Raw genomic sequence first — 14,463 nt, forward strand, 5'->3', positions numbered from 1 at the left:
TTCCTTGGAGGCTGCTGGGTCTATGGATATGGAATTCAGATCAGAGATGTAAACTAAACTTGTGGATTTGGGAGTCATCAGTATAGAAGTGTTCAGTGAAGTTGTGAGAGTAGTGGATGAGATCACCCTGGAGAATGCAAATAGAGTGAGAAGGGAAGAGGGCCTAAGAACTTTTAGGTGATGGCCAGAGAAAGAAGTTTTACAAAGAAGAAAGAAAGAGTAGCAAGAAAGTTAGGCTTAAAACCCAGGATACAGTATTATGGAAGCCAAGGGATGAACTTATTCCAGAAGGAGGGATTGATGAGTTGTGTTGAATGATGTGGAGAGATTTAGAAGGATGGGGCACTGCTTTCAATGTGCAGTTTATAAATGCCATGCAATTCTATAGGATTTTAGTTTATGAATGATGCCTCCTAGAGTTGTTCAGAGTTGGCATACAAACCTTATGGCCATATGTAGAAACCCTCCCTGAATAGGAGTTAGAAGTGTGTGTTGGTTTTAGCAAGGAGGATATCATTGGTCAAAGTTCATTGTGGAGGGGAGGGTTGAGAGGACAGTGACCAGATTCCAGTAGGTAGAGGAAAATGGGAACTGAGGAATGGGATAACACTTGTGCTATATTGCATTGTAATTATTTGGGTTATGACTCTTTCCATCGTGAGGTTGTGAAGTGTTTCATCTTTGTAACCTCATTGCCAACACAGTGGCTGCCATGAAGATAATCAATGAATGTAGATTATTGGATTAAATATCTCCTTCCTCAGTTTTTTTGGCTAGATGTTTTGCTCATTTTCCCTCTGGTTTTATTACCCTGGTTTTTCCTCCAGTGGATATAATCTTTGAAATAAAGCATATTTTTATTGTTTATTATATTTAAAATATTTTTGTGTTTCTTCTTCTTAGTGTCAGCATATATCCAAAGAAGAGCAGAAGGGAGATGGTCTGTCCTTGTAAAGTTTTCAGCATAGTAGGCAAGTCATTTAAATATTAAATTATTAGCTATATAAGTGGCAGAAAAGCATGGTATAGGGAGACATAAGAATAGACTACAGACAAGAAACAAGGCCTATTATGTGGAGATAGGATGGATGAGTAAACAAGGGTTGTACAGGAGAGAGAATATTTCAAGTTTCTGGAACAGCATGTTCAAAGGCCCTATGATGGGAGAAAACCTGATCCATCTGGAACTAAAAGAGGTTACCATGACTGAAATTCAGAGACCAAGAGGATAGAAAGATAGGTATTGGCCAAAATGTTTATAGTCCTATAAGCCAAATTAAGGACTATGATCTTTATCCTAGTGCTGAGGTTAGTCACTGATGAGGAGTAACATGATCTTTGAATTTTAAAAGATCATTTTGGCTACAGTTGTAAAGCCAAAGAGTAGATGCAAGGAGACTGTATTCTTTAAGTGAGGCTCTTCGTTGTTTTTTCTTAGTTTTTCTTTGTTGTTGTTGTTCCATTCATTGTGATCTTTTGATTAAAACATTTTTTCATTCTTGAAGTACTTTCTCAAAGTACAAGTAGAAAACACAGGTAGTTCACTAGAATTTTGGTTCCTTTATATTTCTGACTCTGACTCTTTAAACATTAATTAATAGGATTATTTGACCATGATTTATAGTGACAATAGTTAAATAATATAGTTAACTAGTTTTTAATAAATTAGCTGAGAGAATATTATTGTTCACATTGGAAATGCTGTTAGATGTCTTAAAATACTGTATGATATTAAATTTGTCAGCTTTTTTTTTGTTTCATCTCTTGTTTATTTAAAATCTTAAAGATCATTAAATGATAAAAACATAATTATTCATCTAATTTATAATTTTAAAATTTAGTGTTGCCATTGTACACAGCAACTTAAAACACTAACATTAAAGAAAAAAGTAACAATACATTAGCGCCCCCTGCTGCTCAATCATTTACTAACATTATTTTATGTCAACATTTTTCTGACAGCATTAAAGTGAAACTGGCTGAATTACTTTTTCTTCCCTCCTCCCTCCTTTCCTCACGTTATAAACTTGAGACATGAAAATCTGCCTAGTAATCTTTTGAATACTATTAAAACAGTTTTTTGAATTTTCATTTTACTTTTTCCTAAAGAGATAACTTGTGCCAGTACTTTAAAGTCTTTACATTCCATAAGTCTGGATGCTTCTAATTTCATAATTCATTTAAAAATATGTACATTAAAATTTTTTTGTCATATATATTTGCATGATTTTAAAAAAGTGAGATAAAACTTATATACTTAATCTAATAGTTTGCATGTCCTGTTTTACCTGTACAATTATACTGGAAGTAAATATCACAGTTATCATGTATTTTTTCCTAGGAATCTCTCTGTGTGTGTTAATGTGAAATAGTTGGTAGTCTCATTTAAAATTGAGCCTTCTGTCTTTACACTGGTTGTCTTTTTTTCTTTTTTTTGACTGAGCTCCATTTCTAAGTTTTCAGAAAAAGGAAAGAATACTTTACACTCCTGACCCAGCCCTTTTTTCTTCTCCCACCTATATTGATTGCTGTCACTGATTTTCCTCTTTTTTGTTGACAAGAAAGTATGCTTTAACTTTTAACTATTCAGAGAAGATGTGTTCTTGCTTTGTGTTGATAGTTCTCAAATGGAGGCGGCTAGGTAGATGGTAGTATATCACATTCAGCTACAGGATATTTTCTAAACCTGCCTCTCCTCTGCCTAAGTTAATGTACTGTTTTGCTTAATTTAAAGATAAGTTATGCCTAGGTTTTGTTGTTGTTATATTGTAAGAATAGCGGTGTCATGGCTTAAAACATGCCCCAGATAAAAATGTAAATTTATTGTCCTAGCAACTATAGTATGTGGTACAGGAGGTAACAATGAAAGCATAGTGGCTGATGGCATGAGTTCTGGACCAGCCTGCCTGGTTAAGAATTGTTACTTTGCTGCTTACTATGAGACCTTGGACAAGCTACTTAAAAGTTACTTAATCTTTCTTGTTTCACTTTCCTTATCTATAAAATAGTAAAAAACTTAGAATAGTGGCTGGGGCCTAATAAGCACAATACAAATGTTTGTTACGTAGTAAAGAAGAGTAAGAGTATTGTAAAACTTCCTTCATCTACCTAGAACTATGACTCATTGTTTATTTTAGTAGGAATGTTCATAAGGCATTTGTAGAATTTATGGTAGTTAGAGGTTTCTTAATATGGTCAATTTTATATGCTTAAATATCATGTTCAACATATGATTAAATGAAATAATAATGAAATAACAAACTATGCATAATAATGCAAGATTTTTCTGTAAGCCCACAACTTCTCTAATTAAAAAAATAAATAGAATGTATAATGAAGTAATAAAATGGAACAATACATGTAAGGTTAGGGTAGCTGTGGCAGTTTCTTAAAATAAGACAGTGAATTTTGCTGCATTGACTGACACTTCCTTTCAGGCAAGATTTCTCTGTAGAATGCAATGCTGTTTGATACCATTTTACCAACAGTAGTGCTTCGTTCAAAATTGGAGTCAGTCATCTTAAAATCTCCTGCTGCTTTATCAACTAAGTTTATGTAATATTCTAAATCCTTTGTTGTCATTTCAACAATATTCACACTATCTTCACCAGGAGTAGATTTCATCTCAAGAAACCACTTTCTTTGTTCATCAGTAAGAAGCAACTTCTCATCCATTAAAGTTTTATCATGAGATTACAGAAATTCTGTCACATCTTCAGGATCTACTTTTTTGTTTGTTTGTTTGTTTTTCTGTTTTTTGTTTTTTTAATTGAGATTGTTCACATACCATACAATTATCCAAAGATCCAAATTGTACAGTTGCCCCTGGTACCATCAGACAATTAATTAATTTATCCATTACCACAATTAATTTTTTTTTCAATTTTTAGAACATTTTCATTACTCCAGAAAAGAAATACAGACAAAAGAAGGAAACTCAAATCCTCCCGTACGCCTAACCACCACCCCTCAATTATTGACTCATAGTATTGGTATAATACATTTGTTACTGTTGATGAAAGAATGTTAAAATACTACTAACTGTAGTGTATAGTTTGCAATAGGTATATTTTGTTCTCTATATGCCCCCCTATTATTAACTTCTAGTTATAGTGTCATACATTTGTTATGGTTCATGAATGAGATTTCTAACATTTGTACAGTTAATCACGGACATTGCCCACCACAGGATTCACTGTTCTATACATTCCCATCTTTTAACCTCCAACTTTCCTTCTGGTGACATACGTGACTCTGAGCTTACCCTTTCCACCACATTCACACACCATTGAGCACTGTTAGTTATTCTCACAATATGCTACCATCACTTCTGTCCATTTCCAAACATTTAAGTTCAACCTAGTTGAACATTCTGCTTGTAATAAGCAACTGCTCCCCATTGTTTTTCCTTGTTCTATAGCCTGGTAACTTATATTTAATGTTTATGAGTTTACATATTATAATTAGTTCATACCAGTGAGACCCTGCAATATTTGTCCTTATGTGTCTGTCTTATTTCATTCAAGATAGTGCCCTCAAGGTTTCTAAATCAACACATTTTTTTTAAGATGGTTTTGTTCACACACCATACATTCCATCCTAAGTAAACAATCAGTGGTTTCCTGTGTAGTCACATATTTATGTATTCACCACCATCACCACTATCTGTATAAGGACATCTCCATTTCTTCCACAAAGCAGGAGGAAGAGTCAAAGAAGGTAGAGAGACAAAAGAAAAAGAAAAAGAAAAAAGAAAGAGGAAAAAAAACCATGACAATTGGAAGCAACAAAAGGAAAGATAGCATTAAACTAAATTAGAATAAAGAGTCAGACAACATTATGTCCCCCTCTTACATGCATCTAGCTCTGGTATATTGCCTTTGTTGCCTTAAAGGAAGCATGATACAATGTTTCTGTTAATTATGGTCTCTAGTTTGCATTGATTGTATTTTCCCCCCAATACTCCTCCATATTTTTAACACCTTGCAAGGTTGACATTCATTTGCTCTCCCTTATGAAAAAACATATTTGTACATTTTATCACAATTGTTGAGCATTCTAGGTTTCAGAGTTATACAGTCCCAGTCTTTATCTTTCCTCTTTGCTTCTGGGTCCCATATGCTCCTAACCTTCCTCTTTCAGCCATATTCACAACCATCTTGGTTCAGTGTACTTACATTGCTGTGCTACTGTCACCCAAAATTGTGTTTCAAACCTCTCACTCCTGTCTTTTCCTATCTATCTGTAGTGCTCCCTTTATTATTTCCTGAAAAGCAGGTATCTTGTTCACAAACACTGTCATTGTCTGTTTGTCAGAGAATATTTTAAACTCTCATATTTGAAAGACAGTTTTTCTGGATAAAGGATTTTTGATTGGTGGTTTTTCTCTTTCATTATCTTAAATATATCACACCACTTCCTTCTTGCCTCCATGGTTTCTACTGAGAAATCTGCACATAGTCTTATCAAGCATCCTTTGTATGTGATGGATTGTTTTTCTCTTGCTGCTTTCAGGATTCTCTCTTTATATTTGATGTTTGATAATCTGATTACTAAGTATCTTGGCATAGGCCTATTCAGATCTATTCTGTTTGGGGTACACTGTGCTTCTTGGATCTGTAATTTTATGTCTTTCATAAGAAATGGGAAATTTTCATTGATTATTTCCTCTATTATTGCTTCTGTCCCTTTTCCCTTCTCTTCTCCTTCTGGGACACCTATGACACATACATTCACGCATTTCATGTTGTCATTCAGTTCCCTGAGACATTGCTTATATTTTTCCATTCTTTTCCCTATCTGTTCTTTTATGTATAGAATTTCAAGTGTCTTGTTCTCCAGTTCCTAAGTGTTTTCTTCTGCCTCTTGAGATCTGCTGTTGTATATTTCCATTGTGTCTTTTGTCGCTTGTGTTGTGCCTTTCATTTCTATAGATTCTGCCATTTGTTTTTTCGAAATTTCCATTTCTACCTTATGTATGCCCAGTGTTTTCATTATATGCTTCATCTCTTTTGCCATATCTTCCCTAAAATTTCTGTATGGATTTAGCACTAGTTGTTTAAATTCTTGTATCTCAGTTGAAGTGTGTTTGTTCTGTTGACTGGGCCATAACTTCATTTTTGTTAGTGTAGGTTGTAGTTTTCTGTTGTTTAGGCATCTGGTTTTCTTGGTTACCCCAATCAGGTTTTTCCAGACCAGAATGGGCTCAGGTCCCAGAAGGAGGCAATATTCAGTATCATGTTTCCCTGATGGTGTGTCTTAGAAGATTGACACACCCTGTGAGGCTTCAAGCTGCTGTGCTTTTCTTAACCTGTCCAGCAGGTGGCACCTATCAGCCTGTAGTTCCTGACTGGTGTAAGGAGGTGTGGTCTCCTTAGTTTCTGTTTTGGCTGTTTTTCCCCAGGCTCTGAGTTCTGGTTCTGGATGGAAGGTGGGTAGTAGAGCTGGGCACTACTTCCTTTCTCTTAGGGCAGGTACACCCCCTAGGGAGTTTTCATCTGCATTTAAATAGGTTCTTTGTCTCTCTGACTCTGCTGTCTCCACCCTTGTCTGGGTCAGAGTTCTGTGAACTGAAAATGGCTGAGCTTTCTCCACTGCAGAGCACTGCAAACTGCAAATGGCTGAGGCTTTCTCCACTTAGCCGCTCAGGTTGAGAGAGGAAAAAGGACCGAAAACCCCCTTTCAGGGCCAGTCACCCATTGGCCAGAGATAGCAGCTTGTCCTTTGGATTCTCCCTCACAGAACAAAGAAGTCTCCTGGCTCTTCAAGGTCAGTCATCACTAAAAGCCTCTGTCTGCTTGATGGGGATTTGTAGCTTTCATTGAGCAGTCCATGTTTGCCAATTTAAACCCCAGTTGGAGCTGGACTGAGGTATATTCACTTATTCAGAGAGTGCTGCTCTCTGTCACAGTGAGGCTTTGTAGTTCGGGCTTCCATGGGGAGAGGGGGCTCCCAGCTCAGGTCCGCAGTTTCTACTCACAGATTCCATGCTGCAGTCTCAGGCATTCCTCCCAATCCAGGTTGGTGCACAATGTTTGGAGAGTCACGGTTGTCCTCTAGCAGTTATTCCAGATCATTTACTAGTTGTTCCTCATTGTTTATTAGTTGCTCTGGGGTGACTACCTAACTTCCACTCTTCTCTATGCCACAATCTTCTGCCTTTTCAGGATCCACTTTTAATTCTAGTTTTCTTGCAATCTTCACAACATCTGTAGTTACTTCCTCCACCGAAATCTTTTTTCTTAATGCAATTTTATTGAGATATAATCACATAACATACAGTCATTCAAAGTGTAAAAAAAGTTATTCACTGTATCATCATATAGTTGTGCTTTAATCACCACAAAGTTTGAACATTTTCATTACTCCAAAAAATAAAATGAAAATTAAAATAAAAAAGAATATCCAAAACATCCCATTCCCCTCCTACCCCCATTGTTCACTTGCTTTTTTTAAATATAGTTTTATTGAGATATAGTCACACACTCTACAGTCATCCACAGTGTACAATCATTTATTCACAGCATCATCATACAGTTGTGCATTCATCACCAGAATCAATTTTTGAACGTTTTCCTTACTTCAAAATAAAAATAAAGGCAAAAAAGATCACCTAAATCTTTCCATCCCCCTCCATTCCACTCTATTCTTCATCTAATTTTTGTCCCCCTTTTTCCACTCATCTGTCCATGTACTGGATAAAGGGAGTGGGAGCCACAAGTTTTCACACTCACACAGGCACACTATGCAATCTACATAGTTATGCAGTCATCTTCAAGAATCAAGGTCACTGGGTTGCACAGCTTCAGGTATTTACTTCTAGCCATTCCAACACACTAAAGACTAAAAGGTAATATCTATATAGCACATAGGAATACCCTCCAGAGTGACCTCTGAACTCCATTTGAAATCTCTCAGCCACTGGAACCCTACATTGCTTCATCTCTCTCCCCTTTTTGGTCAAGAAGATCCTCTCAGTCTCATAGTGCTGGGTCCAGGGTTATCTCCTGAAGTCATTTTTGGTGTTGCCAGGGGAATTCACACCCCTGAGAGTCACGTCCCATGTTGGGGGGAGGGTAGTGAGCCCACTTGCTGAGTGAGATTAGAGAGAGAGAGAAGGCCGTATCTGAGCAACAAAGAGGCTTTCTGCGGGGGACTCCTAGGCACAATTATAAGTGGGCTTAGCCTCTCCCTTGGAGCAATTAGCCTCACAGGGCAAGGCCCCTCGGTCAAGGGCTTGGCTCACTAAATTGGCAGTCCTAAGTATTTGTGGGAGAATCCACAATAGCCCAAGCGTGGAAGACCAACACTTTCGCATTTCTCCCTAGCTTCTCAGGGGGGAGGGGGGACTCAAATACACTTATACTCTACCAATATCACTCTGGGATGTGTCGGGATTTCACCTCAGCCTGTACCTACTGAGTCCCACTTACCATTCACTGCTCCCTGCACCTGTGGTGTTCAAACAAACTGATTGTACCAGTTAGATTATCTAGTGAGCTACAGAAGATACAGATCCTGCACCAGATAAACATCTCCTCCCTTGGTCTCACATAAGTTGTAGTTTTAAAACCCAGTCAGTATTGTTCTTTACCCTTGAGCTGGATTTGCCTTAGTCCTAACCAGATCCTCTTCGTACATATTGCTTATTAAAGTCTGAATTCTTTTTCAGCTCTTTCAACAGTTGCTGTATAGGGTAATACTGACATTCTTAGCTGCCAGGTTCTAGCTCCGAGTCTGATGTGTCACACAGATACCAAAGTTCCAGAGACCAACCAGGTTATACGTAAGGAGCTCAGCATCTCAGGATTTAGATACAACCATTATAATTTAGGAATAGATTATGTGACTGCTATAAGAACTTATGATCTAGAGACCATTACAATAAGCATTTCCCTGATAAGCTGTGCTCTGAGATTCAGTTCTCAGAATTTACACATTCAAGTCAGTCCGTATTAGTGAGGTATTATAATGTTTGCCCTCTCTTTTCTGGCATGCTTCACTCAGAATGCTGTACTCAAGATCCACTCACCTAGTTGCATGTCTCACAGCTTCATATCTTCTTGTAGCCGCTCAATTTTCGATTGTATGCATGCACCAGTTCACCATTCTGTTCATCAGTCAGTGCACTCCCAGGCCACCTCTGTCCACTGCTTATAGTGAACACTGCTGTCATGTGTACTGGTGCGTAAATGTCCATTTGTGTCCCTGCTCTCTGATCTTCCAAGGACATACCCCATACTGAGGTTGCAGGACCTTGAAACCCCACATGCTTAGCTTCTTGTGGGACCACCATACTGTCCTCCGGATAGGCTACACCATTCTACTTTACCACCAACAGTGAAGGTATACACCTCTCTCTCCAAGGTCTCTACAAAACTTGTGTCCCTCTGCTCATTTTTTCCCCTGCAGTTTTACAGTGATACATTCTAATAACATCCACAGTGTACAATCAGTTGTTTATAGTATCATCATATAATTATGCATTTGTCTCCACAGTTAGCACTTACACATGTCCATTAAAAAAAAGAATAATAAAAAAGGATAAAAGGAAAAGTTAAAGTAAAATACAGCAATAAGGTCAGTCAAGAACATCAGTAACAAGAGTCCTGTACCCCTCCCCTGCACCCCTCCCTCTCAGACATTCAGCTTTGCTATATTTCCCTTGTCATATTTAATGGGAACATGCTACAATGTTATTGTTAACCCCAGACTCCAGTTGCATTGGTTATATTCTTTCCCCCCATACCCTCTCCTTTTCAACATCCCATAAGGTTACTATTCATCTGTTCTCCCCTGTGTAAAAATATTTTTACATTTGTATATTTAGTCACCATCACTGACCACTCTAGGTTTCACTGAGCTGCACTGTTATAGTCTCTATTGTCTATCCTTCCCTCTGGTATCACACATGCCCCCAGCTCTCCTCCCTCAACCCCATTCACAGACATCCTTGGTCAGTGCACCTGCTTTACTGTGCTACTATCACACAACACTGCACTCTCCATTTCTGGATCTACACAGTCAACCCTGTTGAACATTCTATAGTCCTTCAGCGTGAAGTGCCTGATCTCTAACAACTTTCTTTCTCCTGATAACCTGTGTCCTCAGTTTTAAATCTCAAAGTTTGTTCATTAATGTTAGTTCATATTAGTGAGACCATATAGTATTTGTCCTTTTGTTTCTGGCTAACATCACTCAACATAACATCCTTAAGGTTCATCCAAGTTATATGTCCCATGACTTTGTTCTGTCTTACAGTCGTGTAATATTCCATTGTGTGTATATACCATAGTTTGTTTATCCACTCATCCATTGATGGACATCTGGGCTGTTTCCATCTCTTGGCATTGTGAATAATGCTGTTATAAACATCGGTTTACAAATGTCCATTCACGTCTTAGCTTTCAGTTCCTCTGGGTATATACCTAGTAATGGAATTGCTGGATCATATGGCACTTCTATACGTAGCTTCCTGAGGAACTGCTATACTGTCTTCCAGAGTGGTTGCACCATTCTACATTCCCACCAACAGTGAGTAAGTGTGCCTCTTTCCCCACATCCTCTCCAGCACTTGTTTTTTCTGTTTTTTGGATAATGGCCATTCTGGTAGGTGTGAGATGATATCTCATTTCAGTTTTGATTTGCATTTCCCTGTTATCCAGTGAGATTGAACATCTTTTCATATGTTTTTGAGCCATTTGTATTTCCTCTTTAGAAAAATTTCTATCCTTGTCGTTTGCCCATTTTTAAATTGGGTGGTTTGTCTTTCTCTTATTGAATTGTATGATTTCTTTATTTATTCTGGATATTAAACCCTTATCTCATATGTGGTTTCCAAAGATTGTCTCCCATTGCATAGGCTGCCTTTTCACTTTTCTGACAATGTCCTTTGATATACAAAAGTATTTAATTTTGAGGAGATCCCATTCTATTTCTTCTTTGGTTGCTCATGCTTTGGGTGTAAGGTCTAGGAAGCCACCTCCTATCACTAGATCTTTAAGGTATTTCCCTACAGTGTCTTCTAAAAGTCTTATAATCTTACCATGAATGTTTAGATCTTTAATCCATTTGAGTTAATTAATTTTTGTATAAGGTGTCAGAGAGGAGTCCTCTTTCATTCCTTTGGATATGGATATCCAGTTCTACAAACACCATTTATTGAAGAGGCTGCACTCTCCCAATTGTTTTGGCTTGACTATCTTATCAAAGATCAAATGTCCGTATATGAGAGGGTTTATTTCTGAACACTCAATTTGGTTCCATTGGTCAGTATATGTATCTTTATGACAGTACCATGCTGTTTGACCACTGTTGCTTTGTAGTATGCTTCAAAGTCAGGTAGTGAGAGACCTCCCACTTCCTTCCTTTGTCAAGATATTTTTGGCTATTCAGGGCACCTTGCCCTTCCAAATAAATTTGGTTATTGTTTTTTCTATTTCTGTAAAGTAAGTTGATGGGATTTTAATTGGTATTTCGTTGAATCTATAAATCAGTTTAGGTACAATTAACATCTTAACTATGCTTGGTCTTCCAATACATGAGCATGGTATGTTCTTCCATTTTTTTCTAGGTCCTGTTTGATTTCTTTTAGCAGTTTCTTATAGTTGTCTCTGTATAGGTCTTTTGTGGCCTTGGTTAAGTTTATTCCTAAATACTTGATTCTTTTGGTTGCTAGTATAACTGTAATTTTTTTTCTTGATTTCCTCCTCCTGTTGCTCGTTACTTGTGTATATGAAAACTACTGATTTTTGTGTGTTGATCTTGTGGCCTGCCACTTTGCTCTATTCATTGATTAGCTCTAGTAGCTTTGCAGATTTTTCTGTGTTTTCCACATAGAGGATTATGTGATCTGCAAACGGTGGAAGTTTTACTTCTTCAATTTTGATGCCTTTTAATTTCTTTTTCTTGCCTGATTGCTCTAGCTAGAACTTCCAACACAATGTTGAATAACAGTGGTGACATTGGGCATCCCTGTCTTGTTCCTGATCTTAGATGGAAAGCTTTTAGTTTTCCCCATTGAGTATGATATTAGTTGTGGGTTTTTCATATATTACCTTAATCATATTGAGAAAGTTCCCTCCTTTTCCTGTTCTTTGGAGTGTTTTCATCAAGAAAGGATACAGGATTTTATATCAATTGAGATGATCATGTGTTTCTTCCACTTTGATTTATTGATGTAGTGTATTACATTAATTGATTTTCTTGTGTTGAACCAGCCTTGCATACCTGGAATAAATTGCACCTGTGTGTGGTGTATAATTCTTATAATGTGCTGCTGGATTCGATTTGTGAGTATTTTGTTGAGGATTTTTGCATCTATATTCATTAAAGAGGTTGGTCTATAATTTTCTTATTTTGTGTGGTATCTTTGTCTGACTTTGGTGTTAGGCGGATGATGTTGGCTTCATAGAATGAATTAGGTATCTTTCCATCCTCTTCAAACTTTTTGAAGAGTTTGAGCATGATTGGTACTAATTCTTTCTTGAATGCTTGGTAGAATTCACATTGAAGCCATATGTCCTGGTCTTTTCTTCTTTGGGAGCTTTTTGATGACTTACTCAATCCATTTACTTGTGATTGGTTTGTTGAGGTCATCTATTTCTTCTTGAGTCATTGTTGGTTGTTCATGCTTTTCTAGGAATTTGTCCATTTCACCTAGGTGGTCTGATTTATTAGTGTATAGTTGTTCATAGTATCCTCTCATTATCTCCTTTATTTCTGCAGGGTCAGTAGATATGTCTCCTTTTTTATTTCTGGTCATGCTTATTTTCATCCTCCCCCCGCCCCCCGTTTGTTAGCCTAGCTAACGGTCCATCGATTTTGTTTATTTTCTCAAAGAACCAGCTTCTGGTTTTGTTGATTCTCTCTATTGTTTTCCTATTCTCAATTTCATTAATTTCTGCTCTGACATTTGTTATTTCTTTCCTTTGTTAACTTCTTTTGTTTTGCAGTTAGTTTGCTCTTCATTCTCTAGTTCCTCTAAGTGATCAGTTAATTCCTCAATTTTTTCTCTTCTCTTTCAACGTAGGCATTTAGGGCAGTAAATTTTCCTCTCAGCACCACTTTTGCTGTATCCCATAAGTTTCGATATTTGATATGTTGTGTTTTTATTTTTATTTGCATCAAGGTATTTAGTGATTTCACTTGTAATTTCTTCCTTTACCTTCTGATTTTCTAAGACTGTGTTATTTAGCCTCCATATATTTGTGAATTTTCTGATCTTCTGCCTGTTATTGATTTCTGACTTCATTCCATTATGGTCTGAGAAGGTGTTTTGTATAATATCAGTTCTTTTAAATTTGTTGAGACTTGCTTTATGACCCAATGTGTGGTCTGTCCTAGAGAATGATCCATGAGCACTTGAGAAAAATGTGTATCCTGTTGTTGTGGGATGTAGTGTTCTATAAATATCTGTCATGTCTGCATCATTTATGGTACAATTCAACATCTCTGTTTCCTTATTGATATTCTGTCTAGATGTTCTATTCATTGGTGAGAGTGGTGTATTGAAGTCTCCAACTAGTATTGTAGAAGCTTCTACTTCTCCCTTGAGTGTTGACAGTGTTTGCCTCATGTATTTTGGGGTACTCTGATTTAGTGCTTAAATATTTATGATTGTTATATTTTCTTGATGAATTGTCCCTTTTATTAATATATAGTGTCCTTCTTTGTCTCTGGTAACTGTTTTACATTTGAACTCTAACCTGTTTGATGTTAATATCGCTACTCCTGCTTTTTTCTGGTTGTTGTTTGCGTGATATATATTTTTCCAACCTTTCACTTTCAACCTGTTTTTGTCCTTGTGTCTGAAGTGAGTTTCTTGTGGACAGCATATAGATGGGTCTTGTTTTAATCCATTCTGCCAGTCTGTGTCTTTTTATTGGGGAATTTAGTCCATGGCATTTAATGTTATTAGTGTAAGTGCCATACTTCTACCATTTTGTCTTTTGGATTTTATATGTCATATCTTATTTTTTTTCTCTCTCTCCTTTTTCCCTTCCTGATAGTCTTAGTTTCTACACTGTTCTCCATACCTCTCTCTTGTCTTTTTCTATAAGCCTTTCACACTCCCTTTAGTATTTATTGAAGTATAGGTCTCTTATTCACAAACTCTCTCAGTCTCTGTCTGAAAATATTTTGATCTCTCCCTCATTTTTGAAAGGCAGTTTTGCTGGATATAGAATTCTTGGTTGGCAGTTTTTCTCTTTCAGTATCTTAAATGTATCATACCACTGCATTCTCGCCTCCATGGATTCTGCAGATAAATCTGTTCATAGTCTTATTGAGCTTCCTTTGTATGTGATGGATCACTTTTCCCTTGCTGCTTTCAGAGCTCTCTTTGTCTTTGACATTGGACAATCTGATCAGTAAGTTTCTTGGAATATGTCTCTTGGAGTCTATTCTGTTTAGGGTGTGCTGTACTTCTTGAATGTGTAATTTTCTCTTTCATAAGAGTTGGGA

At 37.0% G+C, this 14,463-nt stretch overlaps 1 protein-coding gene across 10 annotated transcripts in view; it reads left to right on the forward strand.

The window, feature by feature from the left end:
* RNF180 (ring finger protein 180) overlaps positions 1-14,463 on the forward strand; it is a 298,146-nt gene that overhangs the window by 31,942 nt on the left and 251,741 nt on the right. The window contains exon 2 of one of the 10 annotated variants that reach the window (XM_037799408.1): positions 904-971. The exons of the other annotated variants lie outside the window; for them this stretch is intronic. The gene's annotated coding sequence lies outside the window, so the exon portion shown is untranslated. The remainder of the gene's footprint in view (positions 1-903; positions 972-14,463) is intronic. 10 annotated transcript variants of the gene reach the window in all.

Source organism: Choloepus didactylus, chromosome 11, assembly GCF_015220235.1.
Source record: "Choloepus didactylus isolate mChoDid1 chromosome 11, mChoDid1.pri, whole genome shotgun sequence".
In the NCBI taxonomy this organism is placed as follows: domain Eukaryota; kingdom Metazoa; phylum Chordata; class Mammalia; order Pilosa; family Megalonychidae; genus Choloepus; species Choloepus didactylus.